Here is a 13,045-nt window from a genome sequence, read left to right as displayed (position 1 = left end):
GGACCTCCGCTCCCTTACCCAACCCCCTTGCTAACCGCCCCCTTACCAGCAGCAGGAGTTCACAGCCGTGACACCCGGCTAGAGCCAGCTGCGCTCCCCATGCTGCCCAGTGAGAGTGGCGGGCCAGAGCGCGGCCCGTGCGGCGGCCTGGCTGCGGGGCAGGGGTGGAGGGGCTGAGGACTAGGCTCCCCCATTGGGAGCTCAGAGGCCGGGCAGGACAGTCCTGTGGGCTGGATTTGGCCCGCAGGACATAGTTTGCCCACATCTGTCTTAGAGACATTGTTTCAGGCTCTCTGCTGATTCAGACAGGCATCATTTTACACATTTTCAAGGTTCTCATTCTCACATTGTAATTTGTTTTCTTTTAGAATATTACCCTCTCCTCCCCAGCACCCTTTCATCTCCTCATCTCTCAAGGGAGAAGAAGGTTGCAACTATTTGTGTACTTTTTCCAAGTAAATGTGACATATCATATCTGCTCATCTCTGCCATCTTGCCAAATGGCCCCATTAGAGACAGGTCTGCCTTGGAGATGCTATGAACCGCACCACCCAAGTGGAACTACTGAAAGCATTGGATGAAATCCTGGAAGTTATGCCATTTACAATGGGACCAGGATTTCACCCATTGTGTCTTCACAGGGGATACTTCTGTCCAGAACTCTTGGGGAGTAGCTGGAGTGCCAACCCAGGGAGCATGGAGTGTGCTCTTTGCCTCTGGTCTCTTTCTCAAAGTCTACCTATTTGAGGTAATTTATTCAGGTAACATTTAAAAAAAATGATGCACTCAGTAGATTTTAACCTTTAGGCATAACTTAGCTGACAGTCACACCTAAACACATGCAGAAATGTTTCTATTTCACTAAGCTGCACAGGTTTTTATTTATCTTAGCAAAAAAAGACAATCAATTTTTTCTGGCTATATTTTTTATGCAGACACCACCGTTCTGTAATGGTTCAGCTGAACACAGAACGCTGACTGCCTCCCTTGGACAGCTTTAGACCAAGTTCACAGTTTAAAAAAAAAAAGCTGTTATTTCACCTGAATTCCAATAAAAACAGCCCTGTAATCGGTTTTTATTCATAAAGCACATTAATAGGCATTGCTTCTTCAGCAGTGTTCTGTAAACCAAACAGAAGTTCCAATAATTTTTCAGAGGCAGTAAAAATCAGATTTTGACAGACTAAAATCAAACAGTGATGGCCTCAATCGCCAATGCCATTCTTCAAGTCAGACCCAACAGAGTCTATTACCTTGATTTGGCTGTATACCCACAAACATATTATGGGCTATCTGAGTAGATGACTGAATGTGAAAAAATATCTCTTTTAAGACAAAAATTGGGATTTTGGACCTGAGTGCCTGTCTATTAATGACAAAAAGTGCTGACAAGCAGAACAAATAGTGAGAAATGTAATGTCAAGGCCGCTGGTGAAATGAAGTTTCATAACTTCACTAGAGTTGATGGATGGGTAATGAGGATATTTTCAACTGTAAAGATATACTGTATTAGGAACTGCATGAGGTTTTCTATCACAGTGTGTTACTGTTTTGATGCTTATAGTATATGGTTGTACAATTTAAATAGTCATCTATTTATAAATCTTTAAACAGACAAATACTCTGTCACTCTTTAATATGCCAATGTATTTCACATTTCTGTACTTAAGAATTTAGGCTAGTATTAATTTAGACAGTGAAAAGGCAGTAGAGAATTCCACAGCATCAAAGACTCAGAAATCTGACATTAACAGCATTGTAAATCTGACATGAACAATTTATCAATTTTGCAGTGACTTCAGAGGAAAACTTTGCTAAAATGCATTCCCCTGGGTGTTATCTAACTAGGAAATAATCCTTTAGGTCTCTGCAAAATGTATCCCACCTGACTTGCCTTAGATTACATTGCAGATATAGCCATCATCTTTAAACCAGTCAATTGAGAAGGAATTGTATGTCACTAAATTATTTCTTATCCTCAAAAACAGATTGCAGAAAACATGAGGGAAAGAACTGATGCTTTTTAGTAGATACATGTTCTCTTCTGTTTAGGCTTAAAGAATAGACTGGCATGTCTTGGAGGGTTTCTCCTCCTGGCCTCAAAAGGAAAGAAATGCCAGCATCAAAACACACATCAGGGAACTCAGGATCACAGTTTATTAAAGCTATTTGTAGGAGGCTTACGGATATATTTCCAGCATCCAAAAACACATCAGGGAACTCAGGATCAAAGTTTATTAAAGCTATTCCTGGGAGGCTCACAGATACATTTCTAGCAGAGTGCTTGGGAATTAGAAGATCCATTTCCCTTTTGGGTACATGAGTTCCCGGGAAACATTCTGGATATGAAAATGTACAAGACGTGGGGGTGTTCACAAAAGAAAAAAAAATCCCCCAAAATAAGGATAACAACCAACCCAAATTATCAGTACCTTTTCCAAATTCAACCGTACTTGTCCTGGGTTCACCTTTTACTAGATGACTTTGCAAGTAAGGTGTAAGATTTTCATTCATGCATTTGTCATCTTGAGATCAGTCTGTGACCAGTTCTCTGGGATGGACCATATTGAGAATGCCACATTCAGGGCATACTGCAAGAAACAGGGCGGGCAATCCTCCAAAACTGGTGGTGGTTCTATAATTAGATTCACCAACCAGTAATTAGATCCACCAAGCCAGCTTCTGCAGTACCAGACTGGTTAACTAGAAGCCAAACACAATCTGCTGTGACTTGGTTACAATCCAAACAAACAAGTCTAATATTCTAGTGCAAGTGTAATTGACTTTAATGAGATTTTGATCAGGCCCTTTATATATACCAGAAGATCATTCAGGAACTTAAGTTAGTGCAGAATATGGCTGCCCACTTATCAAGCAGTGGTTCACATGGAAAGAACATCACAGAGAAGGCAGATTTGTTTACTTTCCAGGCTTTAGTAGAGAGATAGGAGGTAAGTGAGGGAGTTGCAATTTTCTTGAGTAATTTATATTTTGGGAATGAGGCTTCATTTGGTTGGGTAAATAAGTAATATTAGGTTGGGGACTTTGTATACTGTATACTTTAGGCAATTGTACATATATTTAGAGTTTTGGGGAAAGTAGTTTTAAAAGAAATATACGATATATACTCATTCATTAGCCCGTTCGTTTATAAGCCAACCCCCCAAGATGGTTTGGTAAAAATAGCAAAAGCTGTATGACCCTTTCATAAGCTGACCTTATATTTCAGGGGTTGGCAAACTTTGGCTCCTGGCCTGGATATTTTCTTTACTTGGAGCGTTCACAGGCAGGGAGCCCCTCAGCTCCTAGTGTCCGCGGTTTGCCATTCCCAGCCAATGAGAGCTGCGGGAAGTGGCACACCACTTCCCGCAGCTCCCATTGGCTGGGAACAGTGAACCATGGCCACAGGGAGCCGCGGAGCTCCATGCCTGCAGGCGCTCTAGGTAAACAGTGTATTAGATATTCATTTAAATGCTTCCATAGAGTTTAAAATCAAATTTTGATATTGACCCATTTATAAGCCGACCCCCTCTCTTTGTTGCATCATTTTTTTACCAAAAATATTTGGTTTATGAACAAATATGTACGGTACTCTCTTATGCAGTCACCAATAAATATATAACTAGTGTTTTTTTTGTTTGTTTGTTTTGTTTTTTACACATTGGCTGCTTAGTTATCCTTGGGTCTCTCAGAACCCGGTAGTGCTTATAAAATGTTAATATCTTGCGTGTTTTAATAAAAATTCTACTTGGACCTGTGTGCTGGTGTGCTAATGCATCTCTGCCTCCCTTTGGTCAGAAATACTGTGGCACAGAGTCAACTCAGTCCGGTGGGGCAGTCAGTCAACCCTTCTTCCTTGAGTCTGTATGGTAGTCCTAGTCTGGATTATAAAGGGTGTTAGTTTCAATGCCTCTGGAGTGCATGGGGTTTCTCATCATACTTTGCAGGGTCTAGCTGGAAACCTCTTTTGGTTCTTAAGTCCCTGTTGAGGGATTGGTGGGGGAACCCAGGCTCACTCACTCCACTGGGTTCCAGATCAAGGCTCTTCAACCAGGTAGGAAGAATCAACCCTCAACAATTTCCCTGCTGTACCCTGAGTTCCTCTCTTGGTTCTGTGGTTTTATTCATCCAGTAGTTCCAGTCACCCTTCTCTGGGGTGTGGTTAGGGTGACCAGATGTCCCAATTTTATAGGGACAGTCCCAATTTTTGTGTCTTTTTCTTATATAGGCTCCTATTACCCACCACCCCCTGTCTGGTCACCCTGGTTTGGTCTCTCTGTGGTTTCTCACCAGTTCACTGGCAGGACACTTCTCTAGCCTGTTTGCTCCTCTGGCAGTAACCCCACTTATCTGCTCCTCAGCTCTTTTATTCTACCAGCTGTGGTGAAGTTGCCAATCAGAGCTGTCTGATAGTCACTTCATTAACTTCTTAGTTGCCAGGCCAGCATGGGCTATATATACCCCAGGACACTGCAAAACATAACAGATGATATGTGAAAAATATATCTATAAACATATGATTCTCCAAAATACTGCATGGAATTTCTTTAAGGGAAATTCAGGAACCTAGAGTGATCAGCATGGTTCTTTCAAACTCTGTTGGTTTTGTAATAAGAGAGGCCACCATTAACATCCAATGTATAATGCCAAATCTTCCTCTTCTAGTCCAGGGAAGAAATATAGAATGCCCTAAAGCAGAGTTTCTCAAATTGGGGCCGCCGCTTGTGTAGGTAAAGCCCCTGGTGGCTGGGCCGGTTTGTTTACCTGCCGCGATCACAGTTCCGGCCGATCGCGGCTCACACTGCCCTAAACACTGCCCTAAAGTACTCATTACATCTACCAAAGTCAGCATTAAATAGGTCTACATTTTTAACATATAGCACTCCCCCTCTTCCAAAAACATGGTATGCCCTGTCAACTTCCATACATTTTACAGTAAATTGTTTTAAACTGCTACATCCTGCTTAAAGAAATTAGACACTTTCTATGCTCAGTCTGGAGACATGTGGAAGGCTTTCAATTTTTCTTTTCAATGAAATGGAATCCAAAGAATTAAGTTAATTGGGGGATTTTAATTAACAATGAGAAAAAATCAAAACACAGGTAATAGTATTAGGTGTATTTAGATTTAAAGACATATATGAGAAATTATTTTAGAAGAAGGCATGAGGCTTGAACCCTCTCCCATTGCAGCAACTGGCAAAAGTCCAACTGACTAAACTGGGAGTGGGATGAGGCCTAAGGGATGTTACCATCACTCTTCTTAAGTCTTTTATTGCTTTGTTAGGATTTCAAGTTGTCTGTCTACCTCAGGAATGAGAAGTGTGTATTTTCCTAGTAGCTAAATGTATATTTCATTGATTTAAAATGTGTTTTGAAAAGCTGTCCCTGTCACCATTAGACTGATCTATTTATATGCACTTTCCCCTCCTGAATTCTATTTAGAGAGCTATAGAAATATCCTTCTATGCTACCATAGCATGTTATATAGCCAGACATGGTTTTACTTAGTATTGTCACAACTTCAAGACTGTTTTCTGAGAGGGTTACCAAGTGATAAATTAATCTCAAGGCACTGAGATTGACATCACAACTGTGGAATGACTGAAAATATTCTTCTTTTAAATCCTTCCTCAGAATTCTTCTTTATTGATGCCCACAAATGCTAAAACCCATCAGTAAAAAAAATACAGTCATTCATCCAACATCAAGAAATAAATGTATCATTAAAGCTGCTTTTAGTCAGAGCCACCCTTCTGGGTCTCTGAGGCCTCCTACATTTTTGGTTGCCTATCTGTTTAGACTCTACATTCTTCAGGGCAGGGACCCTGTCTTGTTCAGTGCTTAATAAAGTGTTGATCCTTAGCAAGCAATAAATAGTGGTAGAATAGCTAACCAAAGTGGTTCTAATTTCCAATTTTTTTTTTTTTTTGCAAATGTGATACTACTCTAGCAACACATTACCTATGCAGTTGCCTGGAAGTACATATGATATCTTATAAAGCCATTTGGCAAGCATAAGGCACTATTTCCACTGATACCCACAGGGAACTGAGAAAATATCACACTTCTCTACTTGGGAGCTTGGCATAGGCAGTAATAACACTTCCAACAGTTATCCTACCATATTGTGCTTTGTATCTTCTACAATTATTCTTTTTGCATGTTAAATCTTTGTGGAGATACACATTGTCTCTAGATTTTTTTGCTTCCTTCCTACATTAATTAGAAAAGGTTACCAGAACTGGGAAGATGCTCAGAGTAATGCGTACTACAATGACAGAGATATGGGGTTAAAGTGGCAAACACATGACATAACAATATAGCAAAATGAGGGTCAGCCTTGGAAAATGGAAACTAATAACTTACAGCAGCATTTCTCAAACTGGGGTCTGCGGACCCTGGGGGTCCACAGGAGTACTCTAGGGGGTCCATGGACCCTGCTGATTAACTCCTCCTCCTCCCTCCCTCAATTCCTCCCTCTCCCTCCCAGCATCTCCTGCATGCTGGGGTACAGCTGTTCAGCAGCATGCAGGAGGCTCTGGGAAGGAGGAGGAGGAGCGGGGATGGGGCGCACTCAGAGGAAGGGGAAGAAAGAGGTGGGGCAGAGGAGGTGCAAGGGCAGAGAGGGTTGGGAAGAGGTGGGGTGGGGTTGGGACCTCTTGGGGGAAGGAGTGGAGTGGGGCAGGGGCTGAGCAGGGGACGTGAGAAAAATTAAATAAAAATGGGGGTCCTTGGGTTGCTAAGGTTTGAGAAACGCTGGCTTAGAGAAGTCCTCATTCCACAAGAGCCCATTGTTTTCAGTATTCCTCTGAATGAAACATATATTCTTAAATGAGGGTGAAGTTTGGCCCAGTGTATCCTATATGGAAGAACACAGTTCTTGTTCTGAATCAATAGAGTGTTCACATTTAAGTTTGTTTTTTTTCTTGTTGCCCAATTGATGTAGGACACAGTCACGTTAGAATTTTGCCAGTGACTCCAGTGAAAGCAGGATCAGGCCCACAAACAGCTTATGTACTATCTTTTAATTTGACCAGTACAATACATTTTTGAAGTTATTTGTTCAGTTGTCAAGGAATTGTAATCTGAACTAAGCAAGCAAAAAGTGCTAAAATAATAACAATAAAAAAGTTTCCAGGCCAAAAATTATTTCACATATTTTATATAATTTGAAATTCTGATGTGAAGTGTAAGATAAAAAATTCTCCAAAGAGCAATCCCTAGGAAATATCATGTCTGCTGTTCAAGATAAATATTTAGCAAAAAGCTTAGAGCCAGTAACTTTTTCTGCTGCTGAGAAATGTGAAACACTTTCCTGTATCTGTCAAGCAAATACATCAGCTGAGAACACCCCCAGTTGATCTTCCAAGTCCCCAAATATTACACACAGTGGTATATGAAGCAATCAAAATTTTGAAACATGAGTTTAATTCTAATTTCTCCATTATTGTATTGACAGAAGAGCAATAAAAACAGCCCTACTTGGAACCTGCAGTAAACTCATCTGGTAGATTGAAAACACTGTGGCTCAAAGGTGTCCCCACAGAGAAATAAAAAATAAACCAGGAAATGTTAGAAGGGACATACTCATATTTCTTCACGTGTATAAGGATTTGCCTGCTTTTCTGGCAACTAATAATTATATATGCTGGGCCTGATCCAGTGGTAAATACAACTATATTTCCTCTATGTAGTGTTATTAAGGAGTCAAATATCTTTCTAATGTCCTGGGACCGACACAGCTACAGTAACACTGCATATGCAGTGGTATGTGAAACAGTGTACAAAGAGGTAATACTTAAGTATTGTAGTAGGCCACTGCAAGATGTCTTTTCTGGTTGTTGTTTCCTACGTCCACCCATAGCTTTCTCAATAAAGGGTCCCACTTATTTCAGTAGGATTTCTGGTGAATAAAGTGACACTCAATGTAAGTGTGACAGGATTTGGCACTATGTAAACAACATCTTTCCAGCACAACCTCCTGGGTGTGGTGTTCTATCCCATCTAGTGGCACCAAGACCACTTAGAAAGAGCTGATCACCATATGACTTTTAGCTCATGCATTCAGCTCCAGAGGTCCCAAGTTCAATCCCACCCACCAACAACCAGGGTATGTTATAAGTGGGGGCTCATCCAGGATTTCAACTGGGAAGTCTCTGAAGCTCAGGATACACTTCCTCAGCTGGGGGAAGTATGTAACCCACACCTCCTGTGGTGTTCTGTCCCATCTAGTAGCACTGAGACCACAGAGAGAGTGTGAGTGAGAGAGAGATTAATGAATCTGCTCTATAGCTTTAGCTAATAGCCATGTGGCTTTTAGCTCATGCAGTAGAGCAGGGATCGGCAACCTTTGGCATGTGGCCTGCCAGGGTAAGCACCCTGGCGGGCTGGACCGGTTTGTTTACCTGCCATGTCTGCAGGTTCAGCCGACTATGTCTCCCACTGGCCGCAGTTCACCTCTCCAGGCCAATGGGGGCTGCAAGAAGCTGCATGGGCCGAGGGATGTTGCCGATCTCTGCAGTAAAGGCTCGTGCATTGAGATCCCAGGTTCAATCCCACCTGCTGACAAACAGAATCTGTTTGTGATACACTAGTACTACAAAACATGATGGATGAACCTCAAAAGGTTTGGGTTCACAAGGGTTCACATCCTAAACTGTCTAACCCAATTATCTGTGCTCTAGAATCAAGGGGGGAACTTTGGATTCAGTCCTGTGAGGATGCAACAACTCCCACTGCTATCAATCCCCTCAGAATCAGCATCTGCATAAACCTTTTTGTTCTAGTAGGATTAGAATTTTTTGGATTATTTCAGTTTTACTGCTTATCCCCAGCCCAGAATGGGAAGAACTAATATAAGCTGTATTTTTGATTGTTTTAAGACTAGACATTTTGGCACTTCAAAAAAAGACTTATGTTTGATTTATTTTGAATTTTGTTTGGGGCAAAGGCTTACATCAGTTCTTTGGCAATGGACTACAGCAGGTGTCATAATAAATCTTTCCTGTTTTCATATTCTATGATTCTTTTTCTGTTTGAAATTCATTCTATAAATCCCTAGTAACAAGTACAGTTGGCAAATCATTAACTATTAAACTAAAAAGCTACATAGATTTTCAACTGGGTCCAAAATGGACCCAAGCTGAATAATTTTCATTAACATTTTTTGTGGGTCTCTGCATATCCTGGCTATGAAACCCAACAGAAGCAGAAGTACCAAGGATAAACTTGATGATTGTATGTTTCTGGTGCCATATTTCTGGTATGATTAAACCAGGAAGGCCGAGAAATCAGAAGAGGAAGTCTGTTCTCATGAGATTTCAAGCTTGTAATATAGACCAGAGAGGTTCAAATAATTATTCAAAATTCCTGGATACTTATCTGAGCCACACCAAACCTTTTCATGTGGTGTAACTACTGTACCATTCATTAAAAGGTGTGAAAATCTTATTTCTTCTAGTTAATATTTAACAGATAAAAAGTCGTTGCCTCTTCACTGAATTTCCGCTCTTCACCATGATTACATATTTAAGGCTATTCTGTGTCTTAGACTATATACCCATGTCAGGGAATAAAAACCTCAGTTATATTGCTGAGCAGGCTACTTGCACCTTGTGTCCGAGTGCATAGAAATAAGCAAACACAGAGCTGTTCCTAAAGTTGTAGTTTAGCCGTTAGGAGTTACAGCTAGACAATTAATAATGGTTAGGTTGAGGAGCATTTGGGGACTATTGATTTTTTTGACAGATTAGTTTAAATGATTCACATTTGATACCTAGTAGAATTAATGCTAAGCATATATTATAAGTCCTGCATCTTTAAAAATGAATGAGCTGGCACCTCCAGTTGATATCTCCAACCAAGACCATTAATATGCAAAACCATGGTACTTAGGAGAATGAGAGAAGACAAGGAAAAAGGCACTACTAGACTCATGATAAACATCTGTACCAGGGAACCAAAGGCGTTCATAACTACAGAGCAGATGTGACTAACCCCCTTGCAGTATGAGATGAAGACCATACACACACACAAACCATTTGAAGACTACTTTTTGTGTGCTGAGGAACCCACTTAAGGGATGATATCATACCAGATCAAAATGCAGATGTCTGGTGATTTCTACCCAGGGCAGTAGTAATTTACTATGTTTTTTTTTCTTCAGTTAGTTACACAATTTTCCCAGGATATCATACATAGTAATATAGCTGGACCCTGATTTCCTTTTTAATTTCCACAGGACACACTCATTTCTGCTTTATAATCTTTTGACGACCATCAGCACAATCTTATTTTTTGTGTTATACCACTTATTAGGTTTTAACTTGTGTTCAAGATTTCAAGGCAGTTTTAGTGTTAAATGCCCATGATTTTAATGCACATGCCATTGAAACATATGGCCCAATGTTTATATTGTATACCATATGCAACATCAGTTTTATATAATGCGTTATTTTCCTGAGGCTATTAATCTTATGAGACTATGCTTATTTTGATATTTACTTACTCCAACATTTTGTGGGAAACCAGTTTAACATCAATCTGCATAATGATTGTGAACTGTTATTGCTTTGCTGTTTAGCAATCACTAGCTCTAGCCTTTAGGTTTAGTCCTGAGTAAGGGCTAATGCATAACTGTTTCACCCAGCAGTAGCCCAAGGAAGGATCTATGTGAAGAGTCACAATTCCTCCCTTGCCTTCTTGACCCCAGGACAGCATTGTTCCCTTTTGGTCCAAGGGCAGCCCTATCCCCTACTCCCACATAGCCACCTACTCTAGCCAGGAAGAAGGGGTTATTTTCCAGGCCTCAAACTATTCTACAGCCCACCCTCTTGTTGACAGTGAGGAATATCTAGGAAGCAGAGGCTGCACTCCATGCCAGACCCAGATCCAGGTAGTCTGAGGAAAGGAATTGGGGAGAAACTTACTCCCCTGATGTGTACCCGAGTAAGATGAGATCACAATCTAATCATTAGTAAATTACTCCTGCAACCATATCATGTAATTATAGAGCAACATTGATAAAGAACTTGTTGCATATCTGCCTGCCTGTACAAGAGTTTGCTTATTTGGATTTGTTTGTGTCTGTGTTTCATTTCTTGTAGGAGAGATGGAAGAGGGAAAAGAACCTTAACTTTTTAGTCAATGTTAATAGATGATGTGATGATTACAAATCTTCTCTCAAATAAAGTCAGAAAAATAATAGTATACTGACTTCTGACACAATCCAATACCGTGACTGTTGTAAAGTTTTTAGAAATTGCTTTCATGTTTCTCTGCATTAAGTGCTCCAATTTTGGAGAATTTTTAATAGGCTTAGGCTATCCACATAAAGATATGAGGAAATTTAAGCTATCAATCTAACTCTCCCTCCAACCCCCAACATGCTACTGTTATGCTGGTAAAACATTCTAAAAGGATAAAGAAATCTTTGATTTCATGTACACTGCAGTAAGACATGAAAATCAAAAATATAACTATGCTTTTAAAATGCAAGAACATGATTACAACAATCTTTGGTACCATATATTTTGTACGTGGAAATATCATTGAACTGGTAATGAATATTTAGATGACTAAATATTTGTAAAATTTGTTCTATTTTTCATTAACTCTAACAAAGCTATTAACTGAGAGTTAGAGATGTTCAGAAATATATTTTTAAAAAATATATAGGTATATCTTCAAAGTTGCTGTTACTTACAGACAGAGCTGGCACTAGACATAAGCAGACTAAACAGCTGCTTAGGTCCGTAAACAGCTTAATGCCCCCCATTCACTTTTTATTAATTATTATTACTGGAGGGAGATATTCATGCTTGGGGCCCCAATGGGCTATCACCATCTCTAAGTTTCAGAAAAGTATCCACTTTTAACTATGTTTCCTGTTGATCTTTGTGCACCGGCAGGCTTGCAAGTCTCATTTGAAGTCTTGCTCTATCTGCTTTTCATATTTGAATGATGCAGAAATGACAGTGGGGGAGATGCTCTCTCTGCATGTTATCAGTACATACTACTAAATAATACATAAAATAATACTAATAATTAATAATAATATTTAGCATGTTGTAGAATTCTCAGAGAATCCTAAAAACATGAGTAAATATTATCCCAATTTTCTTACAGATGGTGAATTTGAGGCACAGAAGGGGAAAAGATATTTCCAAATTCACATAGTAAGTCAGTCATGGAGTGGAAACCAGAAGACATGTTTCTTGCTTCATGATCCATTGCTTGAACCACTAGTTGACACTGATTCTATATACTGTTTGTAGTGTTTATAGGGTTTACTTACCTTATACATGGTTGTGCTCAGGATGTAGTAAAATGTAGTAGCCACTGAATAGTACCCTCACTGTAACTAATGGTAGGTGAAGCAAAGTAATATGTGCATTTGAAAGATTTTTCTGTGATTAACAGCAGCTCTAAAAATGTAAACCAAAATAAGTCTCCGCATGCTAATCTGCGACTAACAACTGTGTTAGGTTAAAAGGTGGATAAATGTACAAATATGTATATTACAGAGTAGGTCTGCTTAGGGCCAAATAGGCTGTGAACCAATCATCCAATGGAAATGCTGCCATTCATGGCAATGGGTTTTGGGGATTCCACAGCTACCCTATCTAGCTACCCATTGTTATCGATATTAATCTCATCCTCCCTCCTTGTTCCCTCTCATTTGTTACACTTTTTCATTTTATCTTATCTTAGATTGGATTGAAATTGCATTGAGGCATGGACCATCTTTTACTCTCTCCTTTTGTTTATCTATGTATTTATTTATTTATTTATTTTTGTTACTGTTGTCAGCACAATGGAGCCTGAGTATTGACTGTGGCTTGAGAGTGCTGTCAAACTAAACACACTGATTAATAATAAAGACGTTTCAACAGATCACAGTTCTGAATGAAAAAGTATATCTGATTTGTTTTACCGTATTTCATGTAATTAATAAAAAGAGTTTAAATATGAAAGTTGGGTGTTGCCCTAATAAACTTGTTTTTTGCAAGCACAGCATATCTCAACAGTATTGACTTATTTG

The 13,045-nt window shown here is 39.7% G+C and overlaps 1 long non-coding RNA gene across 1 annotated transcript; it reads left to right on the top strand.

Annotated features, from left to right (window-relative positions):
* The first annotated feature begins 412 nt into the window (after positions 1–412).
* On the top strand, positions 413–12,839 carry LOC120401586. Its single transcript, XR_005596575.1, has 3 exons — positions 413–748; positions 12,130–12,179; positions 12,715–12,839. It is a non-coding gene; the product is annotated as an uncharacterized LOC120401586 (long non-coding RNA).
* Positions 12,840–13,045: the final 206 nt, after the last annotated feature.

Source organism: Mauremys reevesii, linkage group 3 (genome assembly GCF_016161935.1).
Source record: "Mauremys reevesii isolate NIE-2019 linkage group 3, ASM1616193v1, whole genome shotgun sequence".
Lineage (NCBI taxonomy): Eukaryota > Metazoa > Chordata > Testudines > Geoemydidae > Mauremys > Mauremys reevesii.
The sequence above is the reverse complement of the archived record's forward strand: the minus strand, read 5'-3'. Positions and strand labels throughout refer to the sequence as shown.